Source organism: Rhinoderma darwinii, chromosome 1 (genome assembly GCF_050947455.1).
Source record: "Rhinoderma darwinii isolate aRhiDar2 chromosome 1, aRhiDar2.hap1, whole genome shotgun sequence".
NCBI lineage: Eukaryota > Metazoa > Chordata > Amphibia > Anura > Rhinodermatidae > Rhinoderma > Rhinoderma darwinii.
In genome coordinates this window covers 264,614,143-264,637,254 of record NC_134687.1, presented here as the reverse complement: position 1 = coordinate 264,637,254, position 23,112 = coordinate 264,614,143, and the positions used below count along the sequence as shown (strand labels likewise).

At 41.6% G+C, this 23,112-nt stretch overlaps 91 pseudogenes; all 91 read right to left on the bottom strand.

Annotated features, from left to right (window-relative positions):
* Positions 1-180: 180 nt before the first annotated feature.
* On the bottom strand, positions 181-298 carry LOC142699543 (5S ribosomal RNA; annotated as a pseudogene).
* Positions 299-365: 67 nt separating this feature from the next.
* Positions 366-484, bottom strand: LOC142737501 (5S ribosomal RNA; annotated as a pseudogene).
* A 253-nt stretch (positions 485-737) lies between these two features.
* Positions 738-856, bottom strand: LOC142679408 (5S ribosomal RNA; annotated as a pseudogene).
* A 67-nt stretch (positions 857-923) lies between these two features.
* On the bottom strand, positions 924-1,042 carry LOC142736313 (5S ribosomal RNA; annotated as a pseudogene).
* Positions 1,043-1,109: 67 nt separating this feature from the next.
* LOC142666540 (5S ribosomal RNA) lies at positions 1,110-1,228 on the bottom strand (annotated as a pseudogene).
* A 67-nt stretch (positions 1,229-1,295) lies between these two features.
* Positions 1,296-1,414, bottom strand: LOC142707474 (5S ribosomal RNA; annotated as a pseudogene).
* Positions 1,415-1,481: 67 nt separating this feature from the next.
* LOC142706766 (5S ribosomal RNA) lies at positions 1,482-1,600 on the bottom strand (annotated as a pseudogene).
* Positions 1,601-1,667: 67 nt separating this feature from the next.
* Positions 1,668-1,786, bottom strand: LOC142738414 (5S ribosomal RNA; annotated as a pseudogene).
* Positions 1,787-2,039: 253 nt separating this feature from the next.
* LOC142706810 (5S ribosomal RNA) lies at positions 2,040-2,158 on the bottom strand (annotated as a pseudogene).
* Positions 2,159-2,225: 67 nt separating this feature from the next.
* Positions 2,226-2,344, bottom strand: LOC142736032 (5S ribosomal RNA; annotated as a pseudogene).
* A 67-nt stretch (positions 2,345-2,411) lies between these two features.
* LOC142714998 (5S ribosomal RNA) lies at positions 2,412-2,530 on the bottom strand (annotated as a pseudogene).
* A 67-nt stretch (positions 2,531-2,597) lies between these two features.
* LOC142673571 (5S ribosomal RNA) lies at positions 2,598-2,716 on the bottom strand (annotated as a pseudogene).
* Positions 2,717-2,783: 67 nt separating this feature from the next.
* LOC142674682 (5S ribosomal RNA) lies at positions 2,784-2,902 on the bottom strand (annotated as a pseudogene).
* A 67-nt stretch (positions 2,903-2,969) lies between these two features.
* LOC142685185 (5S ribosomal RNA) lies at positions 2,970-3,088 on the bottom strand (annotated as a pseudogene).
* A 67-nt stretch (positions 3,089-3,155) lies between these two features.
* LOC142686974 (5S ribosomal RNA) lies at positions 3,156-3,274 on the bottom strand (annotated as a pseudogene).
* Positions 3,275-3,341: 67 nt separating this feature from the next.
* On the bottom strand, positions 3,342-3,460 carry LOC142716885 (5S ribosomal RNA; annotated as a pseudogene).
* Positions 3,461-3,527: 67 nt separating this feature from the next.
* On the bottom strand, positions 3,528-3,646 carry LOC142737640 (5S ribosomal RNA; annotated as a pseudogene).
* A 67-nt stretch (positions 3,647-3,713) lies between these two features.
* LOC142667219 (5S ribosomal RNA) lies at positions 3,714-3,832 on the bottom strand (annotated as a pseudogene).
* A 67-nt stretch (positions 3,833-3,899) lies between these two features.
* LOC142737211 (5S ribosomal RNA) lies at positions 3,900-4,018 on the bottom strand (annotated as a pseudogene).
* A 67-nt stretch (positions 4,019-4,085) lies between these two features.
* LOC142667208 (5S ribosomal RNA) lies at positions 4,086-4,204 on the bottom strand (annotated as a pseudogene).
* A 67-nt stretch (positions 4,205-4,271) lies between these two features.
* On the bottom strand, positions 4,272-4,390 carry LOC142703489 (5S ribosomal RNA; annotated as a pseudogene).
* Positions 4,391-4,457: 67 nt separating this feature from the next.
* On the bottom strand, positions 4,458-4,576 carry LOC142737148 (5S ribosomal RNA; annotated as a pseudogene).
* A 67-nt stretch (positions 4,577-4,643) lies between these two features.
* Positions 4,644-4,762, bottom strand: LOC142728413 (5S ribosomal RNA; annotated as a pseudogene).
* A 67-nt stretch (positions 4,763-4,829) lies between these two features.
* On the bottom strand, positions 4,830-4,948 carry LOC142714987 (5S ribosomal RNA; annotated as a pseudogene).
* A 67-nt stretch (positions 4,949-5,015) lies between these two features.
* Positions 5,016-5,134, bottom strand: LOC142696897 (5S ribosomal RNA; annotated as a pseudogene).
* Positions 5,135-5,387: 253 nt separating this feature from the next.
* Positions 5,388-5,506, bottom strand: LOC142714976 (5S ribosomal RNA; annotated as a pseudogene).
* Positions 5,507-5,573: 67 nt separating this feature from the next.
* On the bottom strand, positions 5,574-5,692 carry LOC142732183 (5S ribosomal RNA; annotated as a pseudogene).
* A 67-nt stretch (positions 5,693-5,759) lies between these two features.
* Positions 5,760-5,878, bottom strand: LOC142686963 (5S ribosomal RNA; annotated as a pseudogene).
* Positions 5,879-5,945: 67 nt separating this feature from the next.
* LOC142730185 (5S ribosomal RNA) lies at positions 5,946-6,064 on the bottom strand (annotated as a pseudogene).
* Positions 6,065-6,131: 67 nt separating this feature from the next.
* Positions 6,132-6,250, bottom strand: LOC142736819 (5S ribosomal RNA; annotated as a pseudogene).
* Positions 6,251-6,689: 439 nt separating this feature from the next.
* Positions 6,690-6,808, bottom strand: LOC142714965 (5S ribosomal RNA; annotated as a pseudogene).
* Positions 6,809-7,061: 253 nt separating this feature from the next.
* Positions 7,062-7,180, bottom strand: LOC142735731 (5S ribosomal RNA; annotated as a pseudogene).
* Positions 7,181-7,247: 67 nt separating this feature from the next.
* LOC142736750 (5S ribosomal RNA) lies at positions 7,248-7,366 on the bottom strand (annotated as a pseudogene).
* A 67-nt stretch (positions 7,367-7,433) lies between these two features.
* Positions 7,434-7,552, bottom strand: LOC142706799 (5S ribosomal RNA; annotated as a pseudogene).
* Positions 7,553-7,619: 67 nt separating this feature from the next.
* LOC142737572 (5S ribosomal RNA) lies at positions 7,620-7,738 on the bottom strand (annotated as a pseudogene).
* A 67-nt stretch (positions 7,739-7,805) lies between these two features.
* On the bottom strand, positions 7,806-7,924 carry LOC142714954 (5S ribosomal RNA; annotated as a pseudogene).
* A 253-nt stretch (positions 7,925-8,177) lies between these two features.
* LOC142714932 (5S ribosomal RNA) lies at positions 8,178-8,296 on the bottom strand (annotated as a pseudogene).
* A 67-nt stretch (positions 8,297-8,363) lies between these two features.
* Positions 8,364-8,482, bottom strand: LOC142732172 (5S ribosomal RNA; annotated as a pseudogene).
* A 67-nt stretch (positions 8,483-8,549) lies between these two features.
* Positions 8,550-8,668, bottom strand: LOC142686952 (5S ribosomal RNA; annotated as a pseudogene).
* Positions 8,669-8,735: 67 nt separating this feature from the next.
* On the bottom strand, positions 8,736-8,854 carry LOC142714921 (5S ribosomal RNA; annotated as a pseudogene).
* A 67-nt stretch (positions 8,855-8,921) lies between these two features.
* Positions 8,922-9,040, bottom strand: LOC142737571 (5S ribosomal RNA; annotated as a pseudogene).
* Positions 9,041-9,293: 253 nt separating this feature from the next.
* LOC142735532 (5S ribosomal RNA) lies at positions 9,294-9,412 on the bottom strand (annotated as a pseudogene).
* A 67-nt stretch (positions 9,413-9,479) lies between these two features.
* On the bottom strand, positions 9,480-9,598 carry LOC142732162 (5S ribosomal RNA; annotated as a pseudogene).
* A 67-nt stretch (positions 9,599-9,665) lies between these two features.
* On the bottom strand, positions 9,666-9,784 carry LOC142730063 (5S ribosomal RNA; annotated as a pseudogene).
* Positions 9,785-9,851: 67 nt separating this feature from the next.
* Positions 9,852-9,970, bottom strand: LOC142736818 (5S ribosomal RNA; annotated as a pseudogene).
* Positions 9,971-10,223: 253 nt separating this feature from the next.
* Positions 10,224-10,342, bottom strand: LOC142665576 (5S ribosomal RNA; annotated as a pseudogene).
* A 67-nt stretch (positions 10,343-10,409) lies between these two features.
* Positions 10,410-10,528, bottom strand: LOC142696314 (5S ribosomal RNA; annotated as a pseudogene).
* Positions 10,529-10,595: 67 nt separating this feature from the next.
* Positions 10,596-10,714, bottom strand: LOC142724401 (5S ribosomal RNA; annotated as a pseudogene).
* Positions 10,715-10,781: 67 nt separating this feature from the next.
* Positions 10,782-10,900, bottom strand: LOC142736011 (5S ribosomal RNA; annotated as a pseudogene).
* A 67-nt stretch (positions 10,901-10,967) lies between these two features.
* Positions 10,968-11,086, bottom strand: LOC142737570 (5S ribosomal RNA; annotated as a pseudogene).
* Positions 11,087-11,153: 67 nt separating this feature from the next.
* LOC142714910 (5S ribosomal RNA) lies at positions 11,154-11,272 on the bottom strand (annotated as a pseudogene).
* Positions 11,273-11,339: 67 nt separating this feature from the next.
* Positions 11,340-11,458, bottom strand: LOC142736748 (5S ribosomal RNA; annotated as a pseudogene).
* Positions 11,459-11,526: 68 nt separating this feature from the next.
* LOC142733756 (5S ribosomal RNA) lies at positions 11,527-11,645 on the bottom strand (annotated as a pseudogene).
* Positions 11,646-11,712: 67 nt separating this feature from the next.
* Positions 11,713-11,831, bottom strand: LOC142691715 (5S ribosomal RNA; annotated as a pseudogene).
* Positions 11,832-12,084: 253 nt separating this feature from the next.
* On the bottom strand, positions 12,085-12,203 carry LOC142716555 (5S ribosomal RNA; annotated as a pseudogene).
* A 253-nt stretch (positions 12,204-12,456) lies between these two features.
* LOC142737865 (5S ribosomal RNA) lies at positions 12,457-12,575 on the bottom strand (annotated as a pseudogene).
* A 220-nt stretch (positions 12,576-12,795) lies between these two features.
* On the bottom strand, positions 12,796-12,914 carry LOC142737254 (5S ribosomal RNA; annotated as a pseudogene).
* Positions 12,915-12,981: 67 nt separating this feature from the next.
* Positions 12,982-13,100, bottom strand: LOC142736348 (5S ribosomal RNA; annotated as a pseudogene).
* A 226-nt stretch (positions 13,101-13,326) lies between these two features.
* On the bottom strand, positions 13,327-13,445 carry LOC142708354 (5S ribosomal RNA; annotated as a pseudogene).
* Positions 13,446-13,512: 67 nt separating this feature from the next.
* LOC142728402 (5S ribosomal RNA) lies at positions 13,513-13,631 on the bottom strand (annotated as a pseudogene).
* Positions 13,632-13,698: 67 nt separating this feature from the next.
* LOC142700555 (5S ribosomal RNA) lies at positions 13,699-13,817 on the bottom strand (annotated as a pseudogene).
* A 67-nt stretch (positions 13,818-13,884) lies between these two features.
* On the bottom strand, positions 13,885-14,003 carry LOC142694838 (5S ribosomal RNA; annotated as a pseudogene).
* A 67-nt stretch (positions 14,004-14,070) lies between these two features.
* LOC142672941 (5S ribosomal RNA) lies at positions 14,071-14,189 on the bottom strand (annotated as a pseudogene).
* A 67-nt stretch (positions 14,190-14,256) lies between these two features.
* LOC142681595 (5S ribosomal RNA) lies at positions 14,257-14,375 on the bottom strand (annotated as a pseudogene).
* Positions 14,376-14,442: 67 nt separating this feature from the next.
* Positions 14,443-14,561, bottom strand: LOC142703230 (5S ribosomal RNA; annotated as a pseudogene).
* Positions 14,562-14,628: 67 nt separating this feature from the next.
* On the bottom strand, positions 14,629-14,747 carry LOC142737221 (5S ribosomal RNA; annotated as a pseudogene).
* Positions 14,748-14,814: 67 nt separating this feature from the next.
* On the bottom strand, positions 14,815-14,933 carry LOC142694541 (5S ribosomal RNA; annotated as a pseudogene).
* Positions 14,934-15,000: 67 nt separating this feature from the next.
* LOC142736097 (5S ribosomal RNA) lies at positions 15,001-15,119 on the bottom strand (annotated as a pseudogene).
* A 67-nt stretch (positions 15,120-15,186) lies between these two features.
* LOC142681584 (5S ribosomal RNA) lies at positions 15,187-15,305 on the bottom strand (annotated as a pseudogene).
* A 67-nt stretch (positions 15,306-15,372) lies between these two features.
* On the bottom strand, positions 15,373-15,491 carry LOC142687512 (5S ribosomal RNA; annotated as a pseudogene).
* A 67-nt stretch (positions 15,492-15,558) lies between these two features.
* LOC142737909 (5S ribosomal RNA) lies at positions 15,559-15,677 on the bottom strand (annotated as a pseudogene).
* Positions 15,678-15,930: 253 nt separating this feature from the next.
* LOC142725273 (5S ribosomal RNA) lies at positions 15,931-16,049 on the bottom strand (annotated as a pseudogene).
* A 67-nt stretch (positions 16,050-16,116) lies between these two features.
* LOC142714899 (5S ribosomal RNA) lies at positions 16,117-16,235 on the bottom strand (annotated as a pseudogene).
* Positions 16,236-16,302: 67 nt separating this feature from the next.
* LOC142737907 (5S ribosomal RNA) lies at positions 16,303-16,421 on the bottom strand (annotated as a pseudogene).
* Positions 16,422-16,674: 253 nt separating this feature from the next.
* Positions 16,675-16,793, bottom strand: LOC142715515 (5S ribosomal RNA; annotated as a pseudogene).
* Positions 16,794-16,860: 67 nt separating this feature from the next.
* On the bottom strand, positions 16,861-16,979 carry LOC142714888 (5S ribosomal RNA; annotated as a pseudogene).
* A 67-nt stretch (positions 16,980-17,046) lies between these two features.
* Positions 17,047-17,165, bottom strand: LOC142711816 (5S ribosomal RNA; annotated as a pseudogene).
* Positions 17,166-17,232: 67 nt separating this feature from the next.
* Positions 17,233-17,351, bottom strand: LOC142697639 (5S ribosomal RNA; annotated as a pseudogene).
* A 67-nt stretch (positions 17,352-17,418) lies between these two features.
* On the bottom strand, positions 17,419-17,537 carry LOC142692587 (5S ribosomal RNA; annotated as a pseudogene).
* A 67-nt stretch (positions 17,538-17,604) lies between these two features.
* On the bottom strand, positions 17,605-17,723 carry LOC142668434 (5S ribosomal RNA; annotated as a pseudogene).
* A 67-nt stretch (positions 17,724-17,790) lies between these two features.
* LOC142736370 (5S ribosomal RNA) lies at positions 17,791-17,909 on the bottom strand (annotated as a pseudogene).
* A 67-nt stretch (positions 17,910-17,976) lies between these two features.
* LOC142694529 (5S ribosomal RNA) lies at positions 17,977-18,095 on the bottom strand (annotated as a pseudogene).
* A 67-nt stretch (positions 18,096-18,162) lies between these two features.
* LOC142733822 (5S ribosomal RNA) lies at positions 18,163-18,281 on the bottom strand (annotated as a pseudogene).
* Positions 18,282-18,348: 67 nt separating this feature from the next.
* LOC142696875 (5S ribosomal RNA) lies at positions 18,349-18,467 on the bottom strand (annotated as a pseudogene).
* A 67-nt stretch (positions 18,468-18,534) lies between these two features.
* LOC142698723 (5S ribosomal RNA) lies at positions 18,535-18,653 on the bottom strand (annotated as a pseudogene).
* A 67-nt stretch (positions 18,654-18,720) lies between these two features.
* On the bottom strand, positions 18,721-18,839 carry LOC142736559 (5S ribosomal RNA; annotated as a pseudogene).
* Positions 18,840-22,201: 3,362 nt separating this feature from the next.
* On the bottom strand, positions 22,202-22,320 carry LOC142737876 (5S ribosomal RNA; annotated as a pseudogene).
* Positions 22,321-22,387: 67 nt separating this feature from the next.
* LOC142736956 (5S ribosomal RNA) lies at positions 22,388-22,506 on the bottom strand (annotated as a pseudogene).
* Positions 22,507-22,573: 67 nt separating this feature from the next.
* LOC142736421 (5S ribosomal RNA) lies at positions 22,574-22,692 on the bottom strand (annotated as a pseudogene).
* Positions 22,693-22,759: 67 nt separating this feature from the next.
* LOC142677049 (5S ribosomal RNA) lies at positions 22,760-22,878 on the bottom strand (annotated as a pseudogene).
* A 67-nt stretch (positions 22,879-22,945) lies between these two features.
* LOC142699469 (5S ribosomal RNA) lies at positions 22,946-23,064 on the bottom strand (annotated as a pseudogene).
* Between the last annotated feature and the right edge of the window lie 48 nt (positions 23,065-23,112).

Genomic DNA, 23,112 nt, shown 5'->3' with positions numbered 1-23,112 from the left:
CCGCACCTCGGATTCCCAGACAGTCTCCCACACTGGTACTAGTGAGGCGTTAAGCTGTGTAACTTCTGCGATCTGACGATAGCAGGGACATTCAGCTTAGAATGGCCATTGACATTAAATGCTTTAATCCATAGTCCTTTTTTATCGATTGTGAAACAAAATCTAAACGACATAATAAAAATTCAACCGCACCACGGCTTCCCAGACAGTCTCCCACACTGGTACTAGCGAGGCCTTAGCTGTGTAACTTCTGCGTTCTGACGAGAGCAGGCACATTCAGCTTAGAATGGCCATTGACGTTAAATGCTTTAATCCATAGTCCTACTTAATCGATTGTGAAACAAAATCTAAACGCCATAATAAAAAGTCAACCGCACCACGGATTCCCAGACAGTCTCCCGCACTGGTACTAGCGAGGCCTTAAGCTGTGTAACTTCTGCGATCTGACGAGAGCAGGGACATTCAGCTTAGAATGGCCATTGACATTAAATGCTTTAATCCATAGTCCTTTTAAATCGATTGTGAAACAAAATCTAAACGACATAATAAAAATTCAACCGCACCACGGATTCCCAGACAGTCTCCCACACTGGTTCTAGCGAGGCGTTAAGCTGTGTATCTTCTGCGATCTAACGAGAGCAGGCACATTCAGCTTAGAATGGCCATTGACATTAAATACTTTAATCCATAGTCCTTTTTAATCGATTGTGAAACAAAATCTAAACGACATAATAAAAAGTCAACCGCACCTCGGATTCCCAGACAGTCTCCCACACTGGTACTAGCGAGGCGTTAAGCTGTGTAACTTCTGCGATCTAACGAGAGCAGGCACATTCAGCTTAGAATGGCCATTGACATTAAATGCTTTAATCCATAGTCCTTTTTTATCGATTGTGAAACAAAATCTAAACGACATAATAAAAAGACAACCGCACCACGGATTCCCAGACAGTCTCCCACACTGGTACTAGCGAGGCCTTAAGCTGTGTAACTTCTGCGATCTGACGAGAGCAGGGACATTCAGCTTAGAATGGCCATTGACATTAAATGCTTTAATCCATAGTCCTTTTTAATCGATTGTGAAACAAAATCTAAACGACATAATAAAAATTCAACCACACCACGGATTCCCAGACAGTCTCCCACACTGGTACTAGCGAGGCCTTAAGCTGTGTAACTTCTGCGATCTGACGAGAGCAGGCACATTCAGCTTAGAATGGCCATTGACGTTAAATGCTTTAATCCATAGTCCTATTTAATCTATTGTGAAACAAAATCTAAACAACATAATAAAAAGTCAACCGCACCACGGATTCCCAGACAGTCTCCCACACTAGTACTAGCGAGGCCTTAAGCTGTGTAACTTCTGCGATCTGACGAGAGGAGGCACATTCAGCTTAGAATGGCAAGTGACATTAAATGCTTTAATCCATAGTCCTTTTTAATTGATTGTGAAACAAAATCTAAACGACATAATAAAAAGTCAACCGCACCACGGATTCCCAGACAGTCTCCCACACTGGTACTAGCGAGGCCTTAAGCTGTGTAACTTCTGCGATCTGACGAGAGAAGGGACATTCAGCTTAGAATGGCCATTGATATTAAATGCTTTAATCCATAGTCCTTTTTAATCGATTGTGAAACAAAATCTAAACGACATAATAAAAATTAAACCGCACCACGGATTCCCAGACAGTCTCCTACACTGGTACTAGCGAGGCCTTAAGCTGTGTAACTTCTGCGATCTGACGAGAGCAGGCACATTCAGCTTAGAATGGCCATTGATGTTAAATGCTTTAATCCATAGTCCTATTTAATCTATTGTGAAACAAAATCTAAACGACATAATAAAAAGTCAACCGCACCACGGATTCCCAGACAGTCTCCCACACTGGTACTAGCGAGGCGTTAAGCTGTGTAACTTCTGTGATCTAACGAGAGCAGGCTCATTCAGCTTAGAATGGCCATTGACATTAAATGCTTTTATCCATAGTCCTTTTTAATCGATTGTTAAACAAAATCTAAACGACATAATAAAAATGGAACCGCACCACGGATTCCCAGACAGTCTCCCACACTGGTACTAGCGAGGCCTTAAGCTGTGTAACTTCTGCGTTCTGACGAGAGCAGGCACATTCAGCTTAGAATGGCCATTGGCGTTAAATGCTTTAATCCATAGTCCTATTTAATCTATTGTGAAACAAAATCTAAACAACATAATAAAAAGTCAACCGCACCACGGATTCCCAGACAGTCTCCCACACTAGTACTAGCGAGGCCTTAAGCTGTGTAACTTCTGAGATCTGACGAGAGCAGGCACATTCAGCTTAGAATGGCCATTGACATTAAATGCTTTAATCCATAGTCCTTTTTAATTGATTGTGAAACAAAATCTAAACGACATAATAAAAAGTCAACCGCACCACGGATTCCCAGACAGTCTCCCACACTGGTACTAGCGAGGCCTTAAGCTGTGTAACTTCTGCGATCTGACGAGAGCAGGCACATTCAGCTTAGAATGGCCATTGACATTAAATGCTTTAATCCATAGTCCTTTTTAATCGATTGTGAAACAAAATCTAAACGACATAATAAAAAATCAACCGCACCACGGATTCCCAGACAGTCTCCCATACTGGTACTAGCGAGGCCTTAAGCTGTGTAACTTCTGCGATCTGACGAGAGCAGGCACATTCAGCTTAGAATGGCCAGTGACATTAAATGATTTAATCCATAGTCCTTTTTAATTGATTGTGAAACAAAATCTAAACGACATAATAAAAAGTCAACCGCACCACGGATTCCTAGACAGTCTCCCACACTGGTACTAGCGAGGCCTTATGCTGTGTAACTTCTGCGATCTGACGAGAGCAGGCACATTCAGCTTAGAATGGCCATTGACATTAAATGCTTTAATCCATAGTCCTTTTTAATCGATTGTGAAACAAAATCTAAACGACATAATAAAAAATCAACCGCACCACGGATTCCCAGACAGTCTCCCACACTGGTACTAGCGAGGCATTAAGCTGTGTAACTTCTGCGATCTGACGAGAGCAGGCACATTCAGCTTAGAATGGCCATTGACATTAAATGCTTTAATCCATAGTCCTTTTTAATCGATTGTGAAACAAAATCTAAACGACATAATAAAAAGTCAACCGCACCACGGATTCCCAGACAGTCTCCCACACTGGTACTAGCGAGGCCTTAAGCTGTGTAACTTCTGCGATCTAAAAAGAGCAGGGACATTCAGCTTAGAATGGCCATTGACATTAAATGCTTTAATCCATAGTCCTTTTTAATCGATTGTGAAACAAAATCTAAACGACATAATAAAAAGTCAACCGCACCACGGATTCCCAGACAGTCTCCCACACTGGTACTAGCGAGGCCTTAAGCTGTGTAACTTCTGCGTTCTGACGAGAGCAGGCACATTCAGCTGAGAATGGCCATTGACATTAAATGCTTTAATCCATAGCCCTGTTTAATCGATTGTGAAACAAAATCTAAACGACATAATAAAAAGGCAACCGCACCACGGATTCCCAGACAGTCTCCCACACTGGTACTAGCAAGGCCTTAAGCTGTGTAACTTCTGCGATCTGACGAGAGCAGGCACATTCAGCTTAGAATGGCCATTGACATTAAATGCTTTAATCCATAGTCCTTTTTAATCGATTGTGAAACAAAATCTAAACAACATAATAAAAAGTCAACCGCACCACGGATTCCCAGACAGTCTCCCACACTGGTACTAGCGAGGCCTTAAGCTGTGTAACTTCTGCGATCTGCCGAGAGCAGGGACATTCAGCTTAGAATGGCCATTGACTTTAAATGTTTTAATCCATAGTCCTTTTTAATCGATTGTGAAACAAAATCTAAACGACATAATAAAAATTCAACCGCACCACGGATTCCCAGACAGTCTCCCACACTGGTACTAGCGAGGCCTTAAGCTGTGTAACTTCTGCGTTCTGACGAGAGCAGGCACATTCAGCTGAGAATGGCCATTGACATTAAATGCTTTAATCCATAGCCCTGTTTAATCGATTGTGAAACAAAATCTAAACGACATAATAAAAAGTCAACCGCACCACGGATTCCCAGACAGTCTCCCACACTGGTACTAGCGAGGCCTTAAGCTGTGTAACTTCTGCGATCTGCCGAGAGCAGGGACATTCAGCTTAGAATGGCCATTGACTTTAAACGTTTTAATCCATAGTCCTTTTTAATCGATTGTGAAACAAAATCTAAACGACATAATAAAAATTCAACCACACCACGGATTCCCAGACAGTCTCCCACACTGGTACAAGCAAGGCCTTAAGCTGTGTAACTTCTGCGATCTGACGAGAGCAGGCACATTCAGCTTAGAATGGCCATTGACGTTAAATGCTTTAATCCATAGTCCTATTTAATCTATTGTGAAACAAAATCTAAACGACATAATAAAAAGTCAACCGCACCTCGGATTCCCAGACAGTCTCCCACACTGGTACTAGCGAGGCGTTAAGCTGTGTAACTTCTGCGTTCTGACGAGAGCAGGCACATTCAGCTGAGAATGGCGATTGACATTAAATGCTTTAATCCATAGCCCTGTTTAATCGATTGTGAAACAAAATCTAAACGACATAATGAAAAGTCAACCGCACCACGGATTCCCAGACAGTCTCCCACACTGGTACTAGCGAGGCCTTAAGCTGTGTAACTTCTGCGATCTGACGAGAGCAGGGACATTCAGCTTAGAATGGCCATTGACTTTAAATGCTTTAATCCATAGCCCTGTTTAATCGATTGTGAAACAAAATCTAAACGACATAATAAAAAGTCAACCGCACCACGGATTCCCAGACAGTCTCCCACACTGGTACTAGCGAGGCCTTAAGCTGTGTAACTTCTGCGATCTGACGAGAGCAGGCACATTCAGCTTAGAATGGCCATTGACATTAAATGCTTTAATCCATAGTCCTATTTAATCTATTGTGAAACAAAATCTAAACAACATAATAAAAAGTCAACCGCACCACGGATTCCCAGACAGTCTCCCACACTGGTACTAGCGAGGCGTTAAGCTGTGTAACTTCTGCGATCCAACGAGAGCAGGCACATTCAGCTTAGAATGGCCATTGACATTAAATGCTTTAATCCATAGTCCTTTTTAATTGATTGTGAAACAAAATCTAAACGACATAATAAAAAGTCAAACGCACCACGGATTCCCAGACAGTCTCCCACACTGGTACTAGCGAGGCCTTAAGCTGTGGAACTTCTGCGATCTGACGAGAGCAGGCACATTCAGCTTAGAATGGCCAGTGACATTAAATGATTTAATCCATAGTCCTTTTTAATTGATTGTGAAACAAAATCTAAACAACATAATAAAAAGTCAACCGCACCACGGATTCCCAGACAGTCTCCCACACTGGTACTAGCGAGGCCTTAAGCTGTGTAACTTCTGCGATCTGACGAGAGCAGGCACATTCAGCTTAGAATGGCCATTGACATTAAATGCTTTAATCCATAGTCCTTTTTAATCGATTGTGAAACAAAATCTAAACGACATAATAAAAAATCAACCGCACCACGGATTCCCAGACAGTCTCCCACACTGGTACTAGCGAGGCCTTAAGCTGTGTAACTTCTGCGATCTGACGAGAGCAGGCACATTCAGCTTAGAATGGCCATTGACATTAAATGCTTTAATCCATAGTCCTTTTTAATCGATTGTGAAACAAAATCTAAACGACATAATAAATAGTCAACCGCACCACGGATTCCCAGACAGTCTCCCACACTGGTACTAGCGAGGCCTTAAGCTGTGTAACTTCTGCGATCTAAAAAGAGCAGGGACATTCAGCTTAGAATGGCCATTGACATTAAATGCTTTAATCCATAGTCCTTTTTAATCGATTGTGAAACAAAATCTAAACGACATAATAAAAAGTCAACCGCACCACGGATTCCCAGACAGTCTCCCACACTGGTACTAGCGAGGCCTTAAGCTGTGTAACTTCTGCGTTCTGACGAGAGCAGGCACATTCAGCTTAGAATGGCCATTGACGTTAAATGCTTTAATCCATAGTCCTATTTAATCTATTGTGAAACAAAATCTAAACGACATAATAAAAAGTCAACCGCACCACGGATTCCCAGACAGTCTCCCACACTGGTACTAGCAAGGCCTTAAGCTGTGTAACTTCTGCGATCTGACGAGAGCAGGCACATTCAGCTGAGAATGGCCATTGACATTAAATGCTTTAATCCATAGCCCTGTTTAATCGATTGTGAAACAAAATCTAAACGACATAATAAAAAGTCAACCGCACCACGGATTCCCAGACAGTCTCCCACACTGGTACTAGCGAGGCGTTAAGCTGTGTAACTTCTGCGATCTGCCGAGAGCAGGGACATTCAGCTTAGAATGGCCAGTGACTTTAAATGTTTTAATCCATAGTCCTTTTTAATCGATTGTGAAACAAAATCTAAACGACATAATAAAAATTCAACCGCACCACGGATTCCCAGACAGTCTCCCACACTGGTACTAGCAAGGCCTTAAGCTGTGTAACGTCTGCGATCTGACAAGAGCAGGCACATTCAGCTTAGAATGGCCATTGACGTTAAATGCTTTAATCCATAGTCCTATTTAATCTATTGTGAAACAAAATCTAAACGACATAATAAAAAGTCAACCGCACCACGGATTCCCAGACAGTCTCCCACACTGGTACTAGCGAGGCCTTAAGCTGTGTAACTTCTGCGATCTGACGAGAGCAGGCACATTCAGCTTAGAATGGCCATTGACATTAAATGCTTTAATCCATAGTCCTATTTAATCTATTGTGAAACAAAATCTAAACGACATAATAAAAAGGCAACCGCACCACGGATTCCCAGACAGTCTCCCACACTGGTACTAGCGAAGCGTTAAGCTGTGTAACTTCTGCGATCTAACGAGAGAAGGCAAATTCAGCTTAGAATGGCCATTGACATTAAAAGCCTTAATCCAAAGTCCTATTTAATCTATTGTGAAACAAAATCTAAACAACATAATAAAAAGTCAACCGCACCACAGATTCCCAGAGAGTCTCCCACACTGGTACTAGCGAGGCCTTAAGCTGTGTAACTTCTGCGATCTGACGAGAGCAGGCACATTCAGCTAAGAATGGCCATTGACATTAAATGCTTTAATCCATAGCCCTGTTTAATCGATTGTGAAACAAAATCTAAACGACATAATAAAAAGTCAACCGCACCACAGATTCCCAGACAGTCTCCCACACTGGTACTAGCAAGGCCTTAAGCTGTGTAACTTCTGCGATCTGACGAGAGCAGGCACATTCAGCTTAGAATGGCCATTGACATTAAATGCTTTAATCCATAGTCCTTTTTAATCGATTGTTAAACAAAATCTAAACGACATAATAAAAATGGAACCGCACCACGGATTCCCAGACAGTCTCCCACACTGGTACTAGCGAGGCCTTAAGCTGTGTAACTTCTGCGTTCTGACGAGAGCAGGCACATTCAGCTTAGAATGGCCATTGGCGTTAAATGCTTTAATCCATAGTCCTATTTAATCTATTGTGAAACAAAATCTAAACAACATAATAAAAAGTCAACCGCACCACGGATTCCCAGACAGTCTCCCACACTAGTACTAGCGAGGCCTTAAGCTGTGTAACTTCTGCGATCTGACGAGAGCAGGCACATTCAGCTTAGAATGGCCAGTGACATTAAATGATTTAATCCATAGTCCTTTTTAATTGATTGTGAAACAAAATCTAAACGACATAATAAAAAGTCAACCGCACCACGGATTCCCAGACAGTCTCCCACACTGGTACTAGCGAGGCCTTAAGCTGTGTAACTTCTGCGATCTGACGAGAGCAGGCACATTCAGCTTAGAATGGCCATTGACATTAAATGCTTTAATCCATAGTCCTTTTTAATCGATTGTGAAACAAAATCTAAACGACATAATAAAAAATTAACCGCACCACGGATTCCCAGACAGTCTCCCACACTGGTACTAGCGAGGCCTTAAGCTGTGTAACTTCTGCGATCTGACGAGAGCAGGCACATTCAGCTTAGAATGGCCCGTGACATTAAATGATTTAATCCATAGTCCTTTTTAATTGATTGTGAAACAAAATCTAAACGACATAATAAAAAGTCAACCGCACCACGGATTCCCAGACAGTCTCCCACACTGGTACTAGCGAGGCCTTAAGCTGTGTAACTTCTGCGATCTGACGAGAGCAGGCACATTCAGCTTAGAATGGCCATTGACATTAAATGCTTTAATCCATAGTCCTTTTTAATCGATTGTGAAACAAAATCTAAACGACATAATAAAAAATCAACCGCACCACGGATTCCCAGACAGTCTCCCACACTGGTACTAGCGAGGCCTTAAGCTGTGTAACTTCTGCGATCTGACGAGAGCAGGCACATTCAGCTTAGAATGGCCATTGACATTAAATGTTTTAATCCATAGTCCTTTTTAATCGATTGTGAAACAAAATCTAAACGACATAATAAAAAGTCAACCGCACCACGGATTCCCAGACAGTCTCCCACACTGGTACTAGCGAGGCCTTAAGCTGTGTAACTTCTGCGATCTAAAAAGAGCAGGGACATTCAGCTTAGAATGGCCATTGACATTAAATGCTTTAATCCATAGTCCTTTTTAATCGATTGTGAAACAAAATCTAAACGACATAATAAAAAGTCAACCGCACCACGGATTCCCAGACAGTCTCCCACACTGGTACTAGCGAGGCCTTAAGCTGTGTAACTTCTGCGATCTGACGAGAGCAGGCACATTCAGCTTAGAATGGCCATTGACATTAAATGCTTTAATCCATAGTCCTATTTAATCTATTTTGAAACAAAATCTAAACAACATAATAAAAAGTCAACCGCACCACGGATTCCCAGACAGTCTCCCACACTAGTACTAGCGAGGCCTTAAGCTGTGTAACTTCTGCGATCTGACGAGAGCAGGCACATTCAGCTTAGAATGGCCAGTGACATTAAATGATTTAATCCATAGTCCTTTTTAATTGATTGTGAAACAAAATCTAAACGACATAATAAAAAGTCAACCGCACCACGGATTCCCAGACAGTCTCCCACACTGGTACTAGCAAGGCCTTAAGCTGTGGAACTTCTGCGATCTGACGAGAGCAGGCACATTCAGCTTAGAATGGCCAGTGACATTAAATGATTTAATCCATAGTCCTTTTTAATTGATTGTGAAACAAAATCTAAACGACATAATAAAAAGTGAACAGCACCACGGATTCCCAGACAGTCTCCCACACTGGTACTAGCGAGGCCTTAAGCTGTGTAACTACTGCGATCTGACGAGAGCAGGCACATTCAGCTTAGAATGGCCATTGACATTAAATGCTTTAATCCATAGTCCTTTTTAATCGATTGTGAAACAAAATCTAAACGACATAATAAAAAATCAACCGCACCACGGATTCCCAGACAGTCTCCCACACTGGTACTAGCGAGGCCTTAAGCTGTGTAACTTCTGCGATCTGACGAGAGCAGGCACATTCAGCTTAGAATGGCCATTGACATTAAATGCTTTAATCCATAGTCCTTTTTAATCGATTGTGAAACAAAATCTAAACGACATAATAAAAAGTCAACCGCACCACGGATTCCCAGACAGTCTCCCACACTGGTACTAGCGAGGCCTTAAGCTGTGTAACTTCTGCGTTCTGACGAGAGCAGGCACATTCAGCTTAGAATGGCCATTGACGTTAAATGCTTTAATCCATAGTCCTATTTAATCTATTGTGAAACAAAATCTAAACGACATAATAAAAAGTCAACCGCACCACGGATTCCCAGACAGTCTCCCACACTGGTACTAGCAAGGCCTTAAGCTGTGTAACTTCTGCGATCTGACGAGAGCAGGCACATTCAGCTGAGAATGGCCATTGACATTAAATGCTTTAATCCATAGCCCTGTTTAATCGATTGTGAAACAAAATCTAAACGACATAATAAAAAGTCAACCGCACCATGGATTCCCAGACAGTCTCCCACACTGGTACTAGCGAGGCCTTAAGCTGTGTAACTTCTGCGATCTGCCGAGAGCAGGGACATTCAGCTTAGAATGGCCAGTGACTTTAAATGTTTTAATCCATAGTCCTTTTTAATCGATTGTGAAACAAAATCTAAATGACATAATAAAAATTCAACCGCACCACGGATTCCCAGACAGTCTCCCACACTGGTACTAGCAAGGCCTTAAGCTGTGTAACTTCTGCGATCTGACGAGAGCAGGCACATTCAGCTTAGAATGGCCATTGACGTTAAATGCTTTAATCCATAGTCCTATTTAATCTATTGTGAAACAAAATCTAAACGACATAATAAAAAGTCAACCGCACCTCGGATTCCCAGACAGTCTCCCACACTGGTACTAGCGAGGCGTTAAGCTGTGTAACTTCTGCGATCCAACGAGAGCAGGCACATTCAGCTTAGAATGGCCATTGACATTAAATGCTTTAATCCATAGTCCTTTTTTATCGATTGTGAAACAAAATCTAAACGACATAATGAAAAGTCAACCGCACCACGGATTCCCAGACAGTCTCCCACACTGGTACTAGCGAGGCCTTAAGCTGTGTAACTTCTGCGATCTGACGAGAGCAGGCACATTCAGCTAAGAATGGCCATTGACATTAAATGCTTTAATCCATAGCCCTGTTTAATCGATTGTGAAACAAAATCTAAACGACATAATAAAAAGTCAACCGCACCACGGATTCCCAGACAGTCTCCCACACTGGTACTAGCGAGGCCTTAAGCTGTGTAACTTCTGCGATCTGACGAGAGCAGGCACATTCAGCTTAGAAAGGCCATTGACATTAAATGCTTTAATCCATAGTCCTATTTAATCTATTGTGAAACAAAATCTAAACAACATAATAAAAAGTCAACCGCACCACGGATTCCCAGACAGTCTCCCACACTAGTACTAGCGAGGCCTTAAGCTGTGTAACTTCTGCGATCTGACGAGAGCAGGCACATTCAGCTTAGAATGGCCAGTGACATTAAATGATTTAATCCATAGTCCTTTTTAATTGATTGTGAAACAAAATCTAAACGACATAATAAAAAGTCAACCGCACCACGGATTCCCAGACAGTCTCCCACACTGGTACTAGCGAGGCCTTAAGCTGTGTAACTTCTGCGATCTGACGAGAGCAGGCACATTCAGCTTAGAATGGCCATTGACATTAAATGCTTTAATCCATAGTCCTTTTTAATCGATTGTGAAACAAAATCTAAACGACATAATAAAAAGTCAACCGCACCACAGATTCCCAGACAGTCTCCCACACTGGTACTAGCAAGGCCTTAAGCTGTGTAACTTCTGCGATCTGACGAGAGCAGGCACATTCAGCTTAGAATGGCCATTGACATTAAATGCTTTAATCCATAGTCCTTTTAAAATCGATTGTGAAACAAAATCTAAACGACATAATAAAAAATCAACCGCACCACGGATTCCCAGACGGTCTCCCACACTGGTACTAGCGAGGCCTTAAGCTGTGTAACTTCTGCGATCTGACGAGAGCAGGCACATTCAGCTTAGAATGGCCATTGACATTAAATGCTTTAATCCATAGTCCTTTTTAATCGATTGTGAAACAAAATCTAAACGACATAATAAAAAGTCAACCGCACCACGGATTCCCAGACAGTCTCCCACACTGGTACTAGCGAGGCCTTAAACTGTGTAACTTCTGAGATCTGACGAGAGCAGGGACATTCAGCTTAGAATAGCCATTGACATTAAATGCTTTAATCCATAGTCCTTTTTAATCGATTGTGAAACAAAATCTAAACAACATAATAAAAATTCAACCGCACCACGGATACCCAGACAGTCTCCCACACTGGTACTAGCGATGCCTTAAGCTGTGTAACTTCTGCGATCTGAAAAGAGCAGGGACATTCAGCTTAGAATGGCCATTGACATTAAATGATTTAATCCATAGTCCTTTTTAATCGATTGTGAAACAAAATCTAAACGACATAATAAAAAGTCAACCGCACCACGGATTCCCAGACAGTCTCCCACACCGGTACTAGCGAGGCCTTAAGCTGTGTAACTTCTGCGATCTGACGAGAGCAGGCACATTCAGCTTAGAATGGCCATTGACATTAAATGCTTTAATCCATAGTCCTTTTTAATCGATTGTGAAACAAAATCTAAACGACATAATAAAAATTCAACCGCACCACGGATACCCAGACAGTCTCCCACACTGGTACTAGCGAGGCCTTAAGCTGTGTAACTTCTGCGATCTGAAAAGAGCAGGGACATTCAGCTTAGAATGGCCATTGACATTAAATGCCTTAATCCATAGTCCTTTTTAATCGATTGTGAAACAAAATCTAAACGACATAATAAAAAGTCAACCGCACCACGGATTCCCAGACAGCCTCCCACACTGGTACTAACGAGGCCTTAAGCTGTGTAACTTCTGCGTTCTGACGAGAGCAGGCACATTCAGCTTTGAATGGCCATTGACGTTAAATGCTTTAATCCATAGTCCTATTTAATCTATTGTGAAACAAAATCTAAACGACATAATAAAATGTCTCCCACACTAGCGAGGCCTTAAGCTGTGTAACTTCTGCGATCTGACGAGAGCAGGCACAATCAGCTTAGAATGGCCATGGACATTAAATGCTTTAATCCATAGTCCTTTTTAATCGATTGTGAAACAAAATCTAAGTGACATAATAAAAAGTCAACCGCACCACGGATTCCCAGACAGTCTCCCACACTGGTACTAGCAAGGCCTTAAGCTGTGTAACTTCTGCGATCTGACGAGAGCAAGCACATTCAGCTTAGAATGGCCATTGACTTTAAAAGCCTTAATCCATAGTCCTATTTAATCTATTGTGAAACAAAATCTAAACAACATAATAAAAAGTCAACCGCACCACGGGTTCCCAGAGAGTCTCCCACACTGGTACTAGCGAGGCCTTAAGCTGTGTAACTTCTGCGTTCTGACGAGAGCAGGCACATTCAGCTTAGAATGGCCATTGACGTTAAATGCTTTAATCCATAGTCCTATTTAATCTATTGTGAAACAAAATCTAAACGACATAATAAAAAGTCTCCCACACTAGTACTAGCGAGGCCTTAAGCTGTGTAACTTCTGCGATCTGACGAGAGCAGGCACAATCAGCTTAGAATGGCCATTGACATTAAATGCTTTAATCCATAGTCCTTTTTAATCGATTGTGAAACAAAATCTAAACGACATAATAAAAATTCAACCGCACCACGGATTCCCAGACAGTCTCCCACACTGGTACTAGCGAGGCGTTAAGCTGTGTAACTTCTGCGATCTAACGAGAGCAGGCACATTCAGCTTAGAATGGCCATTGACATTAAATGCTTTAATCCATAGTCCTTTTTAATCTATTGTGAAACAAAATCTAAACAACATAATAAAAAGTCAACCGCACCACGGATTCCCAGACAGTCTCCCACACTGGTACTAGCGAGGCCTTAAGCTGTGTAACTTCTGCGATCTGACGAGAGCAGGGACATTCAGCTTAGAATGGCCATTGACATTAAATGCTTTAATCCATAGTCCTTTTTTATCGATTGTGAAACAAAATCTAAACGACATAATAAAAATTCAACCTCACCACGGATTCCCAGACAGTCTCCCACACTGGTACTAGCGAGGCCTTAAGCTGTGTAACTTCTGCGTTCTGACGAGAGCAGGCACATTCAGCTTGGAATGGCCATTGACGTTAAACGCTTTAATCCATAGTCCTATTTAATCTATTGTGAAACAAAATCTAAACGACATAATAAAAAGTCAACCGCACTACGGATTCCCAGACAGTATCCCACACTGGTACTAGCGAGGTCTTAAGCTGTGTAACTTCTGCGATCTGACGAGAGCAGGCACATTCAGCTTAGAATGGCCATTGACATTAATTGCTTTAATCCATAGTCCTTTTTAATCGATTGTGAAACAAAATCTAAACGACATAATAAAAAGTCAACCGCACCACGGATTCCCAGACAGTCTCCCACACTGGTACTAGCGAGGCCTTAAGCTGTGTATCTTCTACGATCTGACGAGAGCAGGCACATTCAGCTTAGAATGGCCATTGACGTTAAATGCTTTAATCCATAGTCCTATTTAATCTATTGTGAAACAAAATCTAAACTACATAATAAAAAGTCAACCGCACCACGGATTCCCAGACAGTCTCCCACACTGGTACTAGCGAGGCGTTAAGCTGTGTAACTTCTGCGATCTAACGAGAGCAGGCACATTCAGCTTAGAATGGCCATTGACATTAAACGCTTTAATCCATAGTCCTTTTTAATCGATTGTGAAATAAAATCTAAACGACATAATAAAAAGTCAACCGCACCACGGATTCCCAGACAGTCTCCCACACTCGTACTAGCAAGGCCTTAAGCTGTGTAACTTCTGCGATCTGACGAGAGCAAGCACATTCAGCTTAGATTGGCCATTGACATTAAAAGCCTTAATCCATAGTCCTATTTAATCTATTGTGAAACAAAATCAAAACAACATAATAAAAAGTCAACCGCACCACGGATTCCCAGACAGTCTCCCACGCTGGTACTAGCGAGGCCTTAAGCTGTGTAACTTCTGCGATCTGACGAGAGCAGGGACATTCAGCTTAGAATGGCCGTTGACATTAAATGCTTTAATCCATAGTCCTTTTTAATCGATTGTGAAACAAAATCTAAACGACATAATAAAAATTCAACCGCACCACGGATTCCCAGACAGTCTCCAACACTGGTACTAGCAAAGCCTTAAGCTGTGTAACTTCTGCGTTCTGACGAGAGCAGGCACATTCAGCTTAGAATGGCCATTGACGTTAAATGCTTTAATCCATAGTCCTATTTAATCTATTGTGAAACAAAATCTAAACGACATAATAAAAAGTCAACCGCACCACGGATTCCCAGACAGTCTCCCACACTGGTACTAGCGAGGCCTTAAGCTGTGTATCTTCTGCGATCTGACGAGAGCAGGCACATTCAGCTTAGAATGGCCATTGACATTAAATGCTTTAATCCATAGTCCTTTTTAATCGATTGTGAAACAAAATCTAAACGACATAATAGAAAGTCAACCGCACCACGGATTCCCAGACAGTCTCCCACACTGGTACTAGCGAGGCGTTAAGCTGTGTAACTTCTGCGATCTAACGAGAGCAGGCACATTCAGCTTAGAATGGCCATTGACATTAAACGCTTTAATCCATAGTCCTTTTTAATCGATTGTGAAACAAAATCTAAATGACATAATAAAAAGTCAACCGCACCACGGATTCCCAGACAGTCTCCCACACTGGTACTAGCAAGGCCTTAAGCTGTGTAACTTCCGCGATCTGACAAGAGCAGGCACATCCAGCTTAGAATGGCCATTGACATTAAATGCTTTAATCCATAGTCCTTTTTAATCGATTGTGAAACAAAATCTAAACGACATAACAAAAAGTCAACCGCACCACGGATTCCCAGACAGTCTCCCACACTGGTACTAGCGAGGCCTTAAGCTGTGTAACTTCTGCAATCTGACGAGAGCAGGGACATTCAGCTTAGAATGGCCATTGACATTAAATGCTTTAATCCATATTCCTTTTTAATCGATTGTGAAACAAAATCTAAACGACATAATACAAATTCAACCGCACCACTGATTCCCAGACAGTCTCCCACTCTGGTACTAGCGAGGCATTAAGCTGTGTAACTTCTGCGATCTGACGAGAGCAGGGACATTCAGCTTAGAATGGCCATTGACATTAAATGCTTTAATCCATAGTCCTTTTTAATCGATTGTGAAACAAAATCTAAACGACATAATAAAAATTCAACCGCACCACGGATTCCCAGACAGTCTCCCACACTGGTACTAGCGAGGCCTTAAGCTGTGTAACTTCTGCGTTCTGATGAGAGCAGGCACATTCAGCTTAGAATGGCCATTGACGTTAAATGCTTTAATCCATAGTCCTATTTAATCTATTGTGAAACAAAATCTAAACGACATAATAAAAAGTCAACCGCACCACGGATTCCCAGACAGTCTCCCACACTGGTACTAGCGAGGCCTTAAGCTGTGTAACTTCTGCGATCTGACGAGAGCAGGCACATTCAGCTTAGAATGGCCATTGACATTAAAAGCCTTATTCCATAGTCCTATTTAATCTATTGTGAAACAAAATCTAAACAACATAATAAAAAGTCAACCGCACCACGGATTCCCAGACAGTCTCCCACACTGGTACTAGCGAGGCCTTAAGCTGTGTAACTTCTGCAATCTGACGAGAGCAGGGACATTCAGCTTAGAATGGCCATTGACATTAAATGCTTTAATCCATATTCCTTTTTAATCGATTGTGAAACAAAATCTAAACGACATAATACAAATTCAACCGCACCACTGATTCCCAGACAGTCTCCCACTCTGGTACTAGTGAGGCATTAAGCTGTGTAACTTCTGCGATCTGACGAGAGCAGGGACATTCAGCTTAGAATGGCCATTGACATTAAATGCTTTAATCCATAGTCCTTTTTAATCGATTGAGAAACAAAATTTAAACGACATAATAAAAAGTCAACCGCACCACGGATTCCCAGAGAGTCTCCCACACTGGTACTAGCGAGGCCTTAAGCTGTGTAACTTCTGCGATCTGACGAGAGCAGGCACATTCAGCTTAGAATGGCCATTGACATTAAATGCTTTAATCCATAGTCCTTTTTAATCGATTGTGAAACAAAATCTAAACTACATAATAAAAAGTCAACCGCACCACGGATTCCCAGACAGTCTCCCACACTGGTACTAGCGAGGCCTTAAGCTGTGTAACTTCTGCGATCTGACGAGAGCAGGCACATTCAGCTTAGAATGGCCATTGACATTAAAAGCCTTATTCCATAGTCCTATTTAATCTATTGTGAAACAAAATCTAAACAACATAATAAAAAGTCTTCCGCACCACGGATTCCCAGACAGTCTCCCACACTGGTATTAGCGAGGCCTTAAGCTGTGTAACTTCTGCGATCTGACGAGAGCAGGGACATTCAGCTTAGAATGGCCATTGACATTAAATGCTTTAATCCATAGTCCTTTTTAATCGATTGTGAAACAAAATCTAAACGACATAATAAAAAGTCAACCGCACCACGGATTCCCAGACAGTCTCCCACACTGGTACTAGCGAGGCCTTAAGCTGTGTATCTTCTACGATCTGACGAGAGCAGGCACATTCAGCTTAGAATGGCCATTGATGTTAAATGCTTTAATCCATAGTCCTATTTAATCTATTGTGAAACAAAATCTAAACGACATAATAAAAAGTCAACCGCACCACGGATTCCCAGACAGTCTCCCACACTGGTACTAGCGAGGCTTTAAGCTATGTAACTTCTGCGATCTAACGAGAGCAGGCACATTCAGCTTAGAATGGCCATTGACATTAAATGCTTTAATCCATAGTCCTTTTTAATCGATTGTGAAACAAAATCTAAATGACATAATAAAAAGTCAACCGCACCACGGATTCCCAGACAGTCTCCCACACTGGTACTAGCAAGGCCTTAAGCTGTGTAACTTCTGCGATCCGACGAGAGCAAGCACATTCAGCTTAGAATGGCCATTGACATTAAAAGACTTAATCCATAGTCCTATTTAATCTATTGTGAAACAAAATCTAAACAACATAATAAAAAGTCAACCGCACCACGGATTCCCAGACAGTCTCCCACGCTGGTACTAGCGAGGCCTTAAGCTGTGTAACTTCTGCGATCTGACGAGAGCAGGGAGATTCAGCTTAGAATGGCCATTGACATTAAATGCTTTAATCCATAGTCCTTTTTAATCGATTGTGAAACAAAATCTAAACAACATAATAAAAATTCAACCGCACCACGGATTCCCAGACAGTCTCCAACACTGGTACTAGCAAAGCCTTAAGCTGTGTAACTTCTGCGTTCTGACGAGAGCAGGCACATTCAGCTTAGAATGGCCATTGACTTTAAATGCTTTAATCCATAGTCCTATTTAATCTTTTGTGAAACAAAATCTAAACGACATAATAAAAAGTCAACCGCACCACGGATTCCCAGACAGTATCCCACACTGGTACTAGCGAGGCCTTAAGCTGTGTAACTTCTGCGATCTGACGAGAGCAGGCACATTCAGCTTAGAATGGCCATTGACATTAAATGCTTTAATCCATAGTCCTTTTTAATCGATTGTGAAACAAAATCTAAACGACATAATAAAAAGTCAACCGCACCACGGATTCCCAGACAGTCTCCCACACTGGTACTAGCGAGTCCTTAAGCTGTGTATCTTCTGCGATCTGACGAGAGCAGGCACATTCAGCTTAGAATGGCCATTGACATTAAATGCTTTAATCCATAGTCCTTTTTAATCTATTGTGAAACAAAATCTAAACGACATAACAAAAAGTCAACCGCACCACGGATTCCCAGACAGTCTCACACACTGGTACTAGCGAGGCCTTAAGCTGTGTAACTTCTGCAATCTGACGAGAGCAGGCACATTCAGCTTAGAATGGCCATTGACGTTAAATGCTTTAATCCATAGTCCTTTTTAATCGATTGTGAAACAAAATCTAAACGACATAATAAAAAGTCAACCGCACCACGAATTCCCAGACAGTCTCCCACACTGGTACTAGCGAGGCCTTAAGCTGTGTAACTTCTGCGATCTGACGAGAGCAGGCACATTCAGCTTAGAATGGCCATTGACGTTAAAAGCCTTAATCCATAGTCCTATTTAATTTATTGTGAAACAAAATCTAAACGACATAATAAAAAGTCAACCGCACCACGGATTCCCAGACAGTCTCCCACACTGGTACTAGAGAGGCCTTAAGCTGTGTAACTTCTGCGATCTGACGAGAGCAGGGACATTCATAGTTACATAGTTACATAGTTACATAGTTAGTACGGCTGAAAAAAGACACATGTCCATCAAGTTCAACCAAGGGAAGGGAAAAGGGAAGGAAAAATTTCTACACATAGGAGCTAATATTTTTTTGTTCTAGGAAATTATCTAACCCTTTTTTAAAGCCATCTACTGTCCCTGCTGTGACCAGCTCCTGCGGTAGGCTATTCCATAAATTCACAGTTCTCACTGTAAAGAAGCCTTGTCGCCTCTGCAGCTTGAACCTTTTTTTCTCCAGACGGAGGGAGTGCCCCCTTGTTTTTTGAGGGGGTTTTACAAGGAACAGGATTTCACCATATTTTTTGTATGTGCCATTAATATATTTATATAAGTTAATCATGTCCCCCCTTAGTCTTCTTTTTTCAAGGCTAAATAGGTTTAATTCTTTCAATCTTTCCTCATAACTTAAATTCTCCATGCCCCTTATTAGCTTCGTTGCTCTTCTTTGTATTTTTTCCAACTCCAGGGCATCCTTTCTATGAACTGGAGGCCAGAACTGAACTGCATATTCTAGATGAGGCCTCACTAATGCTTTGTAAAGTGGCATTATTACATCCCTGTCCCGCGAGTCCATGCCTCTTTTAATACACGACAATATCCTGCTGGCCTTTGAAGCAGCTGATTGACACTGCATGCTGTTATTGAGTTTATGATTTACAAGAACACCCAGATCCTTCTCAACAAGTGAATCCGCCAGTGTAGCTCCCCCTAGGACATATGATGCATGCAGGTTGTTGGTACCAAGATGCATAACTTTACATTTATCTACATTAAACTTCATTTGCCAAGTGGACGCCCAAACACTTAGTTTGTTTAAATCTGCCTGTAATTCATGAACATCTTCCATAGTCTGAACTATATTACATAGCTTGGTGTCATCTGCAAAAATAGAAATAGTGCTATTAATCCCTTCCTCTATATCATTAATAAATAAGTTGAATAATAGTGGTCCCAGCACTGAACCCTGGGGTACACCACTTATAACCGGGGACCATTCAGAGAAGGAATCATTGACCACAACCCTCTGGATACGGTCCTTGAGCCAATTCTCAATCCAATTACAAACTATATTTTCTAAACCTATAGTCCTTAATTTACCCATTAGGCGTCTATGGGGGACAGTGTCAAATGCCTTTGCAAAGTCCAAAAACACTAAATCCACAGCGGCCCCTCTGTCTAGACTTCTGCTCACCTCTTCATAAAAACAGATTAGGTTAGTTTGACAACTTCTGTCCTTAGTAAAACCGTGCTGGCTGTCACTTATAATGCTATTTATTGTCACATAATCCTGTATATAGTCCCTCAATAGCCCCTCAAACATTTTCCCCACGATGGATGTTAAGCTTACTGGTCTATAATTACCCGGGGAAGACCTAGAGCCCTTTTTGAAAATAGGCACCACATTTGCCCTGCGCCAGTCCCTTGGCACTATACCAGTCACTAGAGATTCTCTGAATATTATGAAAAGGGGGACAGAAATAACTGAACTAAGCTCTTTAAGAATTCTAGGGTGTAACCCATCTGGTCCCGGAGCCTTGTGCACATTTATTTTATTTAATTTAGCTTGGACCATCTCTACATTCATCCAATTCAGTATATCAACTGATATATTAACAGCACTGGCACCGGCTACATCAGCTGCTCTTTCTTCTGTTGTATATACAGAGCTAAAGAACCCATTTAGTAACTCTGCCTTCTCTTGATCCCCTGTGATCAACTCCCCATTACCATTATCTAGGGGTCCTACATGTTCAGACCTTGGCTTTTTTGCATTTATATGCTTGAAGAATTTTTTAGGATTTGTTTTACTATCCTTGGCCACCTGCCTTTCATTTTGTATTTTTGCTAATTTTATTACATTTTTACAGATTTTATTAAGCTCTTTATATTTTACAAAGGCTACAGCTGTACCCTCAGATTTGTATTTTTTAAATGCCCTTTTTTTGTCATGTATTGCCCCTTTCACAGAAGGTGTAAGCCATGTGGGGTTTAATTTGAGTCGTTTATACTTATTACCTGTAGGAATAAATTTTGCACTATAATAACTCAAAGTAGATTTGAAAATCTCCCATTTATCATTTGTTCCATTATTTGACATTAGTTCTTCCCAGTCTATATCCTGAATTGCAGCCCTCATCCTGGGGAAATTGGCTTTCTTAAAATTAAATGTTTTTGCCCTCCCAGCCTGCGTTTGTTTTTTACAGTATAGGTAAAATGTAACTATATTGTGATCACTGTTACCGAGGTTTTCACGAACATTGACATTCCCAACAAGATCTGCATTATTAGAAATGACCAGATCCAACAGAGCTTCACCTCTAGTCGGGTCTTCCACAAACTGGCCCATAAAATTTTCCTGCAACAGGTTGAGGAAATGTCTCCCCTTTGCAGTTGAAGCCGAACCATGACACCAATTAATATCTCCCATTATCTCCCATTATCACTACAGTACCCGCCTGTGCAGCCCGCTCCATCTGTTTATATATCTGACCTTCCATCTCCTCAGTTATATTGGGGGGTCTATAGATTACACCAAAAGTAATTTTTTCAGTGTTTACCTCCCTTTCTAGTTCCACCCACAAGGTTTCAACCTCCTCACAGTCTTCACCCACTATTGTCTCTTTCACACTCGCCTTCATATCACTTCTCACATACAGACATACACCACCACCTTTCCTATTTGTCCTGTCTTTACGAAAAAGTGTAAAACCCTGTAGATTTACAGCCCAGTCATGTGAAGAGTCCAGCCATGTTTCAGCAACACCAACTATATCTATATTTTCTTCCAGTATCAAGGCCTCCAGCTCCCCCATTTTGCTTGCTAGACTTCTGGCATTTGTGAACATACACTTTAACTTGCCTGTCAGTTTTTCACTTTTATTATCAGAAATGTGATTTGACATTAATCGGTCCTTTTTATTTACACTGATGTTTTGTAACGAAAGGATCTCCTTATCTTGTTGTCTAGTCCTCTCCCCACATTCTGTTTCTCCCCCCACCAATATAGTCTGACCCCTCTCTAACCTGGCTACCCCTTTTTTTTCTACATTGACCTCCCTCCTCAGCCCTCCCTCCTCAGCTTAGAATGGCCATTGACATTAAATGCTTTAATCCATAGTCCTTTTTAATCGATTGTGAAACAAAATCTAAACAACATAATAAAAATTCAACCGCACCACGGATTCCCAGACAGTCTCCCACACTGGTACAAGCGAGGCCTTAAGCTGTGTAACTTCTGCGTTCTGACGAGAGCAGGCACATTCAGCTTAGAATGGCCATTGACGTTAAATGCTTTAATCCATAGTCCTATTTAATCTATTGTGAAACAAAATCTAAACGACATAATAAAAAGTCAACCGCACCACGGATTCCCAGACAGTCTCCCACACTGGTACTAGCGAGGCCTTAAGCTGTGTAACTTCTGTGATCTGACGAGAGCAGGCACATTCAGCTTAGAATGGCCATTGACATTAAATGCTTTAATCCATAGTCCTTTTTAATCGATTGAGAAACAAAATTTAAACGACATAATAAAAAGTCAACCGCACCACGGATTCCCAGAGAGTCTCCCACACTGGTACTAGCGAGGCCTTAAGCTGTGTAACATCTGCGATCTGACGAGAGCAGGCACATTCAGCTTAGAATGGCCATTGACATTAAATGCTTTAATCCATAGTCCTATTTAATCGATTGTGAAACAAAATCTAAACGACATAATAAAAAGTCAACCGCACCACGGATTCCCAGACAGTCTCCCACACTGGTACTAGCGAGGGCTTAAGCTGTGTAACTTCTGCGATCTGACGAGAACAGGGACGTTCAGCTTAGAATGGCAATTGACATTAAATGCTTTAATCCATAGTCCTTTTTAATCGATTGTGAAACAAAATCTAAACGACATAATAAAAATTCAACCGCACCACGGATTCCTAGACAGTCTCCCACACTGGTACTAGCGAAGCCTTAAGCTGTGTAACTTCTGCGATCTGACGAGAGCAGGGACATTCAGCTTAGAATGGCCATTGACATTAAATGCTTTAATCCATAGTCCTTTTTAATCGATTGTGAAACAAAA